At 39.7% G+C, this 13,984-nt stretch overlaps 1 long non-coding RNA gene across 1 annotated transcript; it reads left to right on the plus strand.

Moving 5' to 3' along the window:
* The first annotated feature begins 388 nt into the window (after window positions 1-388).
* LOC143545550 (uncharacterized) lies at window positions 389-6,705 on the plus strand. The gene is made up of 3 exons (XR_013137447.1): window positions 389-450; window positions 520-715; window positions 6,628-6,705. It is a non-coding gene; the product is annotated as an uncharacterized LOC143545550 (long non-coding RNA).
* Window positions 6,706-13,984: the final 7,279 nt, after the last annotated feature.

Consider the following 13,984-nt stretch of genomic DNA (forward strand, 5'->3'; position numbering starts at 1 on the left):
TATACTGGCTATAGTAATGTAAATTATATAATTGAAAATTACTGCATTAATATATACAATAAATCACATAAATATATATAGGGAGCAATTAACCAATCAAGTAGCTAGTTTTTTATTATTATTATTATTATTATTATTATTATTATTATTATTATTATTATTTTAATTTTAATTTTTTTGTTTGTATATATTTTATTATTTTAAGCAGCGACGACTTGGTCAACCCATATTTATTTTGAATCCAAAATGTTAAAGTGATTTCATAAGAATGAAAGCGAAGCTCCAACAACAGTTGACTTGGGTCAACCATGACTTGGTCTTGTGTATACTTTAAGTTCTATATAGTACAGATATGTTTTACGACCTTGAAGCTAACCCAAGCTAGTTACATTCTTCTGGTTTCATCTTTCTATGGCAGATCGATACAGAGCTAGATCCCTATGTAAACTTGTGAGTATCAGCTCTTATCATATACACTTTATTATGCCTTTAGGTTTTTATGCTCATTAACTCACTAAGGTTTCATTAATTGAGTAATAGACAAGGAGACGTAAAAGAAACTGAGGACGGTTGCAACCATAAAGGTATTAATAGTCGCCTGTGAAGGTTCGGTTTGCCAGTGGGAAAACTAGTCAGTCAAGTAGCGCAACATCGACTTGAAGTCGCCCGTCTTCCCATTGGGCTATGGTGATAAAGGAAGCTGTCATTAAATCAGGTTTTTATTATACTAGCTTTCTAAAATATTGCTTTTAGTATAACACAATTAAATTTGTTTAGTAAAGATATTAATTCAATTTGCAGCTACAGATTTTAAGAAAAAAGAAAAGGTATAAGTGTCTTACAAACTTAAAATAAATATTTCTCATATCTTTTGTCGTCCACATAAGTGTTATCATCATCATCATATATATATTTATATATATTTTCATTTTCTTTTCATGAGGTGGTTAAACACATCTTCAACGGGGGCCTATGTGGACCAGTCCACTTCTCAAGAATTGCATCCCAAACAAACCTTAAGTCATATGGACACCCAAAATAAGGTTTACTAAGAATAAAGAAAAACTAAGATTAATTGTTTATATCGTTATCAAATACCCTATTTTAAAACTTCTCAACTTCCATAGTTTCCTTGAATTTACTATACGCAACTAACTATCAATTTTTTTAATTCTACTTTGTTACATTAATTCAATGTTAATTACATGATAACATACATAATAATTAAACTAACTCCTCCCTAAGGGAAATGCGAGGTGTGATGGTAACGTGTCTTTCAAGTTTCAACTATCCTAAAGGTGGTCGGTTCAAATCTTGGAAGTTGTAGGGATGGATGTTTTATAGGAGTATTTTGTATTAGGTTAGTTTGCCGTTCTAAAAAACAAGTGAGAAACTAACTCTGAGCCGCGTGTTGCTAATTCACTAATTAATGAATTGAGCACCAATAAGTTAGCATGCATTTACTTATATGAGAGTTTAATTAGTTCTCCAAAAACTAAATTCCAAGAAAAAGGTCTAGAGTCGAGCACAGTCAGTCATTGATAAATAGTTGTAAATTACTATAGATTATGTAGATCCTATATATTCACTACTACTAACAAGTAGTAACAACAACCAATTATACTAAGACGATTATAATTAAACACAAACTACTGAGTTCAACAAAAAGCACTAATAGTACACAACCAGAAAAAGTTAAGTCATTCTACTGAAGCTTGTTCATTCCAAAAGTAGTTTCTACCAAAATTTGTTACTAGTGGAAAAGCCAAGTGTCGTTGCCGACTACACCTTGCTACCTAGGATCATTGCTACCGATGAGCATTACTAGCTATTGACTCGTATTGCTACTGATAGCCCTTGCAACCAATATATTAGAATATGTAAAACACATATCCAGCGTAACCATATATAAGCATCAGTAACAGCACATGAATTGCAAGATAACCTTAACTGGAAGAAATATATGAAAGTGGCATAATATTATTAATCATAATCTACAAACAAGAGTACAATTGTACAATGAGTGCCCAATCAAAAACCACCAGTTTACAAAAAAAACAACAAAAACTATAAACACTTAAAACAGTTATATATCTCTATGACACAATTAACTTAGCTCTAGCATGTCCCTTAGCCACTTGAAAATGATCAGTGAGCCCTAAATGTGCCATTAGCAGCCAAACATGAGTTAAAAGTTGGCCTCCTCTCCCAAGCTGTTGCGAATGATGATACCCGCCACAGTTAGCCGCAGCATAACCTAACATCTCTATCCAAACCTGGCTGATAACTTTCCACATGAGTTCCACTTTCATCTCCCTCAAAACTAGTGCAAGTCTACAACCATCAAACAACACGGTTTTGGACCGATCCCCAGTCACTACAATAGGCAAGACCTCATTACAATTAACTTGAAGCAAAATATTGTATGCTTCAGCTTTGCTGGTAAAAGGACCTTTTCTATTGAAGAAACGTTTGGCGTCAGCACACGTGTCGCGATACCTCATCATGCCAATACCTTTTGGCATCATTTCAGGGTTTGAAACAAGAAGATTCAGCAAATACTTGGACATGTGATTGCTTTCAATGCGGTTGACTCCACGTTCATCATCAACCGCCAAGTCGTAACAAAGAGTTGTAGCTATATGCCATATAAGAATACTCTGATCGAAGTCCACGTCATCGGTACTCCATAGAAGATTATCGCACTCGTATTCTCGGAGAGAATAACTACCTCTGTGAACACATAAAGGTTTTTCATTAGGGTTCTTAGCCATGATTCCCATGAACTCCTTAAACTGGCTGTGAATCATGTCTTTTAGGTTGGCAGACACTTCTGTATATGTCTCGTAACGTTGCTTCTCAAGATACTCATCCACTCTAAACCATTTCTGAACTCTTAAAACCCTTGTAGGCTTCTCGTTGAACGTGACACTTAGTACGTCTAACTGCGTAATGGTGTTGCACCATCTTTGTTTAGTTGGTTGTTTCAAACATTGGAAAAAGAGGATGTCACGCGTTCGGTTGTGTCGGTTTAACCAGAGATCAGTCCAATCCGAGCACACCTGTAAGCGAACCAATAGTTTAGTGAACTGTTCTTGAACCATTAGCCGGAAAGTTTGTTTATTTATCAAATGCATGAAAATGAACAAATTTTTTTGCTCATTTAAGTAAATGAACGCATATTTATTTGTTAATTTTTAATTGGTGTTCGCTTAGTTACATTTTTTCATCTATTTTCAGTTATATTTTTTCATTTACGTTCGTGAAACGTTTGTTTATGTTGTTAACGGATGAACATAAGCGAACACAAACACACACATTTTCTTAATGAACAAACACGAACAAGAAAACCAAGTTCGGTTAATTGTTCATACTCGATCATTTATTCGGCTAAAATTAAATGAGCATACCATAGTGAAAAGCGCACATACTTCCTTCAAAATCTCCGCTGAGAGTGCTATGTAAGTAATGGAAACCTCAACCGCTCGATAGTTGCCAAAATCGCTGAGAAAATAAAACCCCACAAGTACCACAAGAATGAGAACAACACTAGCACCGCGAACTATGAGGCCCTTGTTAGTACAAACCACATTTGCTTTTGTGTAAAGCTTGTCATATGCAAATCCAAGTTCAATCTCGACAGCCCGAAAAGCTTTACATGAATTAAGATTACTAAAGTAGGATGTGCTAATATCCCTATCTTCATATGTGAGTATGTGATCAACAAAAAGCGGTCTGAAGATTTTGAACAAACGATGCGCTTCAACTATTTCCTTGCTTCGGGTTTCTTGATCTTCATTAATAGCTGAAGGATAGTGTTCGTGTTTAGCAAACTCGTCTACATTCACAATAAAACCTTGTTTTGATTTCAAATCGTGCTCCTCCATAAGCTTAGCATAATCTGGACCAGGGTCAGGATGACCAAGCATGGACGCTCGGTGGTGCTCGGTGCTTGCTAATCTGAGAGTCTGAATGCGCCCAAAACACTTGATTAAACCGGCTACATAAACTAATATGCTTAGATATGGGAGATGAGAGCAGCCAGGTAAGGATAACAAGAGGATATAGAGTGTGAATAGTGCTTGAGAGGCCATAAGCACCAAGTGTCTTAACCAAAGCTCATTGTCTTCCATCGAGTAGGCGGTAAAGATGTCTGGACCGCCAAGATGGACAAAGAGGAGTGATGCCCAGAGAGACATGAGCTCCCTTGTGGACACGTGTGAGGTCGTTTGAGCAGTGATACTGAGGGCTGTTGGTATGACTGCATATGCCGAATTATAGACACACCACAGAATACTAGTTGCCACTAGAGTTCTGGGATTGTATTTCCTACGGATTCCTTGTACCAATAACATGATCTGCAAAGCAATGCTGACTAGGAGCAATCCCCGCAGTCCCTGCTCGTTCCACAGCTTCTGAACGTTATCGGTTACCAACTGAACTAACATTCTTCGATCTTCTATCATGCGCAAACCCTAAACAAATACATAAAACAATCACGTTATTGAAAGACATGATTTGGTTAGGTTTCCTTCATAAAGTATGTTCATTTACTCTTATAAACAAGTGACTAATATTAATAGACTAATATATAACTTACAAAATGTTCATAATTCTATAATTTCAATGACGAAGTGGACAAACGTAGAAATTCGGTTATACTAACTAAGAATTTATGTATATATGATTCGGAAATTCATCACCTAATAATAGTCGAGTTTTCCAAGCATTCCACTAAAAAAAATTAGCATCATCATCGTACTCAGTATATCCCACCAATAGCAAAGCTATGGTAGGGTCTGAGGAGGGTAAGATGTAGGCAGCCTTACCTCTACCCCATAGGGATAGAGAGGCTGCTAAAAAAAATTAGCATATATAAGAATAATACAAAACCGAAACGGTGTGTTTTCATTTTTAGAGAGAGAGTTCTACCAGATCCATCTTCAGCTTCGTTGGTCGACGATCGGTTGGCAAGGTTAAACCAACGGCGGTTGATGAAGAAATGTCGACGGTGACGGTTTAGGTGGCTATTTTCTGGATTTCTTAAAACAATGGCTAAATTTGGGAATGGGTGGTCAAAAATCAAAAGGACTATTATTCTTATAGTTTTTCCATAACTAATACAACGAAGACAACTAATTACGGTTGGAAGTAACTGAAATTCTTAAACCAGATCGACTCGATATATGTTGTGTCTTGAATATGAAGGTTGGAGCATATATATAAATATCAGTTTTTGGGTATATGTAAGGAAAATTTGGAAATTGGTAATTACTTTCCTAGCTATGTATCACACCAAGAAATTGCACCATTAATTTATATATCAGTTTTTGGGGTTTATGTAAGGAAAATGTGGGTGTGGGTGTGGGTGTGGGTGTGGGTGTGGTGCTTGGTATTAACTTCATCATCATCATCGTACTCAGTATATCCCACCAATAGCAAAGCTATGGTAGGGTCTGAGGAGGGTAAGATGTAGGCAGCCTTACCTCTACCCCATAGGGATAGAGAGGCTGCTTCCGGTGAGACCCCCGGCTCGATAGTAGTTTTGCATCAAGCCTTGGACATAAGGCACATAGCACTCAATCATCGGGACACCGGCTGATCGGTGCATGTACCCTTATCTTTCAGCTATCAACGCCACTACATGATGCCTGATTAACCGTCCGTCACTTTTAACGTTATTTTCACGAGATTAGTAAAATAACGTCAAAATTAGTGCAATTTCACTTTTGCCCACCCAAGGGTTCACACATATATACATCATATGTGCGCACCGCAAGTAGGGCTGTGTGCTTGGTATTAACTTACACTTTCAAATCATCCTAGCCAATAGCCGCATCATTACAACTATTAATAATATATTATATATTATATATATATAAAATATATAATATATTATATATTTTATTTTATATTGCATAATAAAACACTAAAAGAAATTAGATATAGTGTGTTGATTTTGTTTGAATGCCCTACTTGCAATGCGCACATATAATACATGTGGATTTTAGGGTGGACAAAAAAATGAAATTGTGCTAATTTTGACGTTTTTTTAATAATTTTGTGAAAATAACGTTAAAATTGACGAAAGGTTAATCATGCATCATGTGGTGGCGTTGATGGCCGAAAGACAATGGTACAAGCACCAATCAGCCGGTGTTCCAATGGTTTAGTGTTATGTGCCTTATGTCTAAGGTTTGGTGCAAAACTACTATCAAGCGGGGGGTCTCACCGGAAATAACTTCTCTATTCCTACAGGGTAGAGACAAGATTGTCTACATCTTACCCTTCTCACTGTTTTGTTTGATCCACATCTCCTTATTAATTCTAACATATATTCAAACGACCGTCGGAAGGAACTGAAACTTCCTTATAATTTTTTATTAGTGTCGTCTCTTTTACATATGCATTTTCTATGAAATGTACGTAAGTGTTGATTTCTCGTTATTTCTTGATTATTTTTCATGCCTTAAATGAAATTACCTGGCTAAACCACTGAAACTTCACGTCACTAAGCTAATATTATCAAGCCACTCTTCACCGTCCGTAAGGTTAATAGGGAAAGAGTACATTTGCTTAAATATCTTTTATGGAATAATATATATATATTACGTTTTTTTTCCTTAGGTATTCTTGCTACCGAAGACGAAGACAGTTGATACCGAATAGTTTTAGTGTTGAAGGGAATTCCTATCGTACCAACAGCGCACTTGAAGAGGATTTTGAAAAGACCGACAAGATACAAATTTTATTACCATTTATATTTGTATTTTAGTATAGCAATTATCCATTATCATTTACAACTGAATGTCAGTAATATGTTTCTTATAATAAAGAGAACCACTTGACCTAATTTACGTGCTTGTAATCAAATCTGTATGTGTGTGATTTTGAATTAGGTATTTCCCAATTTGCAATTACGTTTATCTTCATCATGCCATGAAAACAATTCAAATGTTTGTGCTAAAAGCCCCCAGTTATTGAGGTTCCCCTAAAACCATTGTTGGAATCGGTTGGTGGTGGTGGTGAAGAAGACGCACCAAAAGTTCATTATCTCTGCTTAGAAATCAATAAACAGAAGTAAGCTAGTTTGGTAGGGTCATTACAAACATTCCTAGAGTCTTCCTATATATGTTGATATATCCATTTTTATTTCTACAGCTTACGGAAATTTTGGTGAGAGTTTCATTTATGTTTAGAAATTTAACATCTCCTTTCATATATACCCACCCCCTATACAAATGCAACACCGCGTTTTGTGGTCCTTAATTTAGATTAATCTGATTAAAATTGAAATGTGCATATATTTGTGTCAGTGTGTGCCCCGATTTTAACATGTGTGTGTGTGAGTAATTAATTATTTGTTAACTAACTAAAGTGTGTTAATTTAAGGTGGTTTGTGGATAATTGATGGGTAATTATCGAATATAGATTTAGATGATTGTAAAAGATTGTTATTGTTACTTATTTTAGTGATAAAAGGAGATTTAAAATTAGATTCGAATTTTGGGAAGCTTAGAGAGAAAGTTAGGGAGGTAACCAATTCTCGTCACTCCTATTTGGTTCGACCATGGAGTGGGCAAAAGATGAGAAACATGAAAGTGGAGGTCGAGGTTTCATTGTCTCGAACACCACACTGAATTCGATTTGTTGAGAGAACCGGGGATTGATGCGATCAGTTTGCAAGGTAAGTGCATGTAGCCATTGGTTTTCGGTTCTAACATAATTACTTTGGGGTTGTGGGAGTCAAGTTTAAGGGTTGTTGTGAACAAAGGGAACGAATGGTGTCGGCCAAGCAAGAGATGAGATGAAATACTTAATCAGGAGTCAAAGATGCAATCGACAAGACTTGGTGTATTAAGGGGGGGGGGGGGGTTGTCGTTGTACGTTCGTGGAGCATGAAAAACCAGGAATCAAGTACTGGATATTGTAGTGGTTCTTGTGGCGGGTTCTGATGGTCGGGCAAGCGATTGTGATGTGCATGGATGAGAAAGAAAAGCTAATCCGAGCACCGGTGTGATCATTACCAAAAGGGACTGATGATCTAGTTTTGTATCGGATGCTTCATATCTTGGTCTTCTAAGTGTTCTTATGCAACTGGGAAAAGTGATAGCATGTGATTCACTACAATTGAAAACCACACAAAGCTAACTACATGCATCTTAATCTTGAGTTGACAGCAATGGCGTACCAACGTATGTCCATGGGCAAAGTATGAATGTCCTCAGAACTTGTCGAGTCGTCGTGCGGTACAAACTGGATATCATTATAAAAGCATAGAAAGTAATAACTAAACTATAGTAATTTTTGCCTGTAAAAAAACTATATTAATTTTTAAGTCAAAAAACAAAATGAATGGTTATACGATAAACAAATATCTAACGACCCCGTTTGAATATGAGATTTCACTAGCTAGTTGTTTAAAACCCGTCTTCAAGAAGCTAAGGTAATCACCTTCCTTTGGTACCGAGCACAACAATTATGCCCATCTATATATATAATCACTCTCAATCATTAACTTGAAATGTGCTCAAAAGAGGTAATAGGTCAACAATAAGTCGTAAGTAACATATAAGCAATTGTACAAGTACATATTAAAGATCACTGAAGTTTGCGATTTGCATTTTAGATCCACTCATGATCAAACCCATCTAAGGTGGTCACTAATTAGGTAATAGCTGTTGGAAAATTTGTTACGTGTGCATTAGTAGGTTGTTATGACACAACAAATGCACACTAATAGATATTGATAAATGAGATATCGATGCGTGATTGTGTGTATTTGAAAGAAAATACTATAGTGGTGTATCCCACATCGGTGGGATAGAGAACTTGTGCCTTGTTTTTCCTCTATAAATAGAGAGGTAAACTAAGTTGCAACACACACCAAACCTTACACACAACACAAGCATTGTTGCAAGGTTTTTCCAACTTCTTCTTCTTCTACATTTCTGGTTTCTTTTATTCGAACCTTTTTCAGGTTTACGGTTAACTCCGACAGCACTACTGCTCTGGCTGTTGTACCCTAGGAAACAACGAGTTCTCTTGGGAGACTCGTAATATTGTTTTAAGGGCCCCGTGTTCAACACGATTCTCAGCCAAACCATTTGCATTTTTTTTGTATTGTATTTGGTTTATTTATTTGATTATGTATTGTATTTCAGATTCTTGTATTGTATTGTATGAGTAATAAAATTGTTTGTTAATTTTCTGTTTATTTACTCAATTCACGAATTCGGTTCCTACAATAGCTACCCTTGATTAATCTCCATCTAAATACACATTTTACCACTATTGGTCGTGTTTGGGTTTCATACCCTTGAAGTTAACCTTGTGTCTAAACTCGTAGCCTCCCAATTGAAGGAAAGCTGGAGCATATATCAACAAATAGGCACTTCATTAAAATTTCTGGGTCAATATAAGCAAAAATATTTGGAAATTGGTGATTACTTTTCTATTGTTTTCACACCAAGAAATTGCATAGCATTATTTATAACTTACAAGCCAACATTTGTTTGTGTTAGTGTGGGTGTGGGTGTAATGCTTGCGATTAACTTAATACATTCAAATAATCCTAGCCATATTATTACAACTATTTACATATTTTATTTTATACCTACATGCATGAATCATTACAAGAACTTAATTAGATATAGTATATGAAGAGGTATGTACCCGCCTCAACATCGAGCGAGGCGGGTCAACCCACAAGATATAGACAAGAGGCTTGAAATCAAGACATTACGAAGGCACAAAGCCAAAACCTATGCGCATGGCGCATATCACATATGCTCACGCATATCACATATGCTCATGCATCACATGCTCAGGCATCATATGCCCAGGCACCACACATGCTCAGGCATCATATGCCCAGGCATCATATGCCCAGGCACCACATATGCTCACGCATATCATATATGCGCGTGGCGCATCAGCGCGCGGCGCATATCACATGCTCGTGCATATCACATCTGCGCATGAAACATCTGCGCGTGAGAATAAAGAGAAGACCTCGAACATCCTCAGGATAGGCGCGTATCACACATGCACATAATCAACCTCGCCCTTATCCAAATCAGGATTATGGCAACCTTGATTGTGCACGTCAGACAACCTTCCAGAAGGTATCTTTTTAAGGAATAAGAATATGCTGATGTTGACAACTGCCAATGAAATGTGGACAACTCAGCATAACCCATGTGCTACCACGTGATTATAACCAATGAGAAAGCACCAGGTGTCCCAGAGGACACGTGGCGCAGAGCAATTGGAGGAGGCCAACAAGGCTGAGCCCAATCAGTGGAAACCCTAGCACTATAAATACAGCATCAACTCCACAAGGAGAGACATTCACTGATATTCAATCATATTCAATTACATTCAATCACAGACAGTTACAGCCAGTAACACACTCAATCACATCCAATCACAGAGTATTCAGCTATTAAGCAATACTCTTCAGATTTCCTTACTCTGATATTATTATCTTCTTCCACAAATACTTATTCTCACACCGGAGGGTTACCCCAAAGAGGACCCCTCTGTCCCTTTCTGAGGGGTAAGTTTACGGTGATGTTCGTTTTGTAGGTGGAAGAACCCAGATCCAAGAGAAACCATCGGTGGAATAGCATAATCACACCCGAGGAAAGTAGATCGTCTACCAGTGAGTCGATCCACGTTTCTTCATTGGCGCCATCCACTGTTACAACGGCAACAAGATCTACTCAGATCTATATAAAAAACCAATTTTCACCATGGTTTCTGGCGTTCGTAACGTTGATCAAGCTCTGGAGGATATTGAACGTGAGGATGTTAATGAGGGACAACAGTTTCTGAGGGCGCAGCGTGATTCTACGCGCGCCACCAGTAACCGTCCTTTCATCACAACTCCTCATGGCCAGACTAAAACTCCTCCAGACGATCTTACGTTACAAAATCTTGCCGGCGTGAAACAAAAAGGACCAATGGGTCCAGAAGATGAAACAAATGATCCTAAAGAATGGCTCATAAACGAGCAGCGGCGTCTAATGGACAAGTACAATGAGATGGTCAAACAGAAAAAGCTAGCCGACTTAACACAAAGGCAAGCGTTTGATAAGCAAACTGTTCATGGAACAAAAAGGCCGCGCGTGCCGGAAGAAAGACATTCTGTTCACACTGCACACACTGAGTTCAGTGATGAAGAAGTGCACAGCATGAGGAAGACGCGAGATACTCATGCAGGAGGCTCACAGCTCCGCGCGCCTGTGAACATGGCGCCTGGAGCTAGAGCCGATCTGGATCTGCACATACCGTACAGCCCACCAGTTAGAGGGCAAGTGGACGTAACCACACCGTACAGACCAGCCATCTTGGTGAAACATTCAAAGTTTACTGAGCGCATCGCGAAGGCTCCCATCCAGCACAAAACAAAGATGCCAAGTGGTTTGGGCAAATATGACGGCACAACAGATCCAGATGATTTCTTGCAAGGTTTTTACAACACGGGAAACCTAGAGAGCTGGACGATGCCAACATGGTGTCACATGTTTGCTCGCTGCCTCACGGGCGCGGCGCGTGTCTGGTTCGAGAGCTTGCCGACTGGGCAAATCGATGGGTTCGAGGAACTATTGGAAAAATTCCAAGCCCACTTCGTACAGCAGCGCAGACACACGCGCGACCCTGATGACATCATGCATTGCGTGCGCAGGAATGATGAAACGATTGAAGACTACATCACTCGTTTCAATCAGGAGTCTCTGGCAATCGGAGGTATCACTGAGCAACTATTGCGCGTGGCCTTTATACAAGGCGCGCGCAGTGATCAACTCCGCCGAGCTCTCGGAAGCAGAGATGGCATGCCCACCACGTGGGCCAAGTTAATGGAAGCATCGCGAGTTTTCGCGAGAAATGAAAAACAAATTGCCCAAGATAGGGCAAGAGAAAGAGCGCATCAAGCTGAGTCACCGCGCAGCAAAGAAAAAAGGGGCAAACAGAACTCTGTATGGTCCAGGTTGCAACCAACCAGTTTTTCTTCCGCAGAAAAGCAGGCGCAACCAAGCTCACCCCAGCCCCAAAAAGATGTTCGTAATCGCGGGGAGGGTGACAAGAGGGAAGGCGGCAGAGATCCTAGCAGACCTCTGCCAAGAATATGGACTCCCCTCACTAAAACGCCTTCACAGGTGTTAAGCACTGAGAATGTCCAATTCAAAAGCCCCAAGCCACTACACTACAAGGGACCATCAGACAGTGGCAAGTACTGTGAGTTTCACAAGTCAACAGGACACAACACTGATGCGTGCCACCACTTGAAGGATGCAATTGAAAAGGATGTGAAATCAGGCAAGCTGGCTCACCTGGTGAAAGACTCAAGACCAGAAAACGAACAACCAGGAGCCTCAGCCAGCAAAAAGTACAAAAGAATTTGTGTAGCCGAGGGAGGAAGGCAAGGGCAAGTATCAAGAAAGAGAAGCGCGCAAATCCAAGGAGATTGGCGCGAGCAACAAGTCATCTTCCCAAGAATCAGGGGAGGCCCTTCTATCAGCAGTCCTCTGGTCATCACTACACACATTGCTCATTATGAAGTGTCAAAAGTCCTGGTGGACACGGGCAGCGAATCAGACATCATGTATGAGCAATGTTTCATGAAACTGGATCCGGCAGACCAAGCAAGGCTTGAAATTGTGAATGCACCAATCTCTGGTGTTTCAAATGAAATCATTCATCCCCTAGGTCAAATACAATTTGAACTAACCATGGGGGATGAGAAACACAAGCGATCCGAAGTTGTTAACTTCCTGGTCTTGCCCACCACTTCTTGCCACAATATGATCTTGGGTAGGGAAACGATTGCCCAATTCAACGCCATACCGTCGCCAGCGCACGGCGCGTTGGGGTTCCCAACTCCAACAGGTGTAACTTTTGTATACCGGGATCATTTGTGTGCAGTGACAAGTACTCCGCGGGAGGGGAGAATGAAACTTCCAATGGCAGACAACGCGCCAGAGGAATGGATTCTCAACCCAAAATTCCCGGAGCAAAAAATCACAATTGGCGCTACGATATCAGACGACACGAGGTTGAGAATGAAAAGGTTGCTCACAGCCTATATGTCGGTCTTCGCGTGGCAACACTCTGATATGACTGGGGTTCCGCGAGACCTGGCGCAACATTCTCTCAACACGTTCAAGTCTATAGAGCCAATTGCTCAAAAGAAGAGAGTCATGGGGGATGAGAAGGCGAGGGCCATGAATGAGCAGGTTGAGGATCTATTGCGCGCAAACATCATCCGCCCGATACGATACCAGACATGGGTTGCCAATCCTGTGATGGTAAAGAAAAGTAACGGGTCGTGGAGGATGTGCATTGACTTCAAGGACCTCAACAAAGCGTGCCCAAAGGATTGTTACCCCCTCCCAAACATCGACGCAAAGGTGGACTCCGTGGCGCCATTCAAACTTAAATGTTTCCCGGATGCCTACAAGGGCTATCACCAGATTCAAATGGCACCACAAGATGAGGACAAGACCGCCTTCAGAACCGACAAGGGTGTTTTTTGTTACACAAAAATGCCCTTTGGTTTGAAGAATGCGGGCGCAACCTACCAAAGACTTATGGATGCCGTTTTCAACGAGCAAATCGGAAGAAACCTAGAAGTCTATGTGGATGATTTGGTGATCAAGAGCAGGGAGGAAAAGCAAATGCTCAAAGACATCGAAGAAACCCTTGGGCGCCTAAAGGAAGTTAACATGAAGCTCAATCCGAGCAAATGTACTTTCGGCGTACTAGAGGGAAAATTTCTAGGTGTAATGGTCACCAAGGATGGTTTCAAGGTGAACCCTGAGAAGGTGGAGGCCATCCTTGACATGCCCTCGCCATCCACCATGAAAGAGGTCCAGAAGCTGAATGGTAGATTGGTTTCAATCAACAGGTTCCTAGCGAATCATGCAAGCAAATCTACCCCATTTGTCAATACATTGAGAAACTGCTTAAAGAAAAGCCA

The sequence above is a fragment of the Bidens hawaiensis genome, unplaced genomic scaffold (genome assembly GCF_021521415.1).
Source record: "Bidens hawaiensis isolate Kalapana, Puna unplaced genomic scaffold, B.hawaiensis_p1.1 tig00013980_1, whole genome shotgun sequence".
Classification (NCBI taxonomy): Eukaryota; Viridiplantae; Streptophyta; class Magnoliopsida; order Asterales; family Asteraceae; genus Bidens; species Bidens hawaiensis.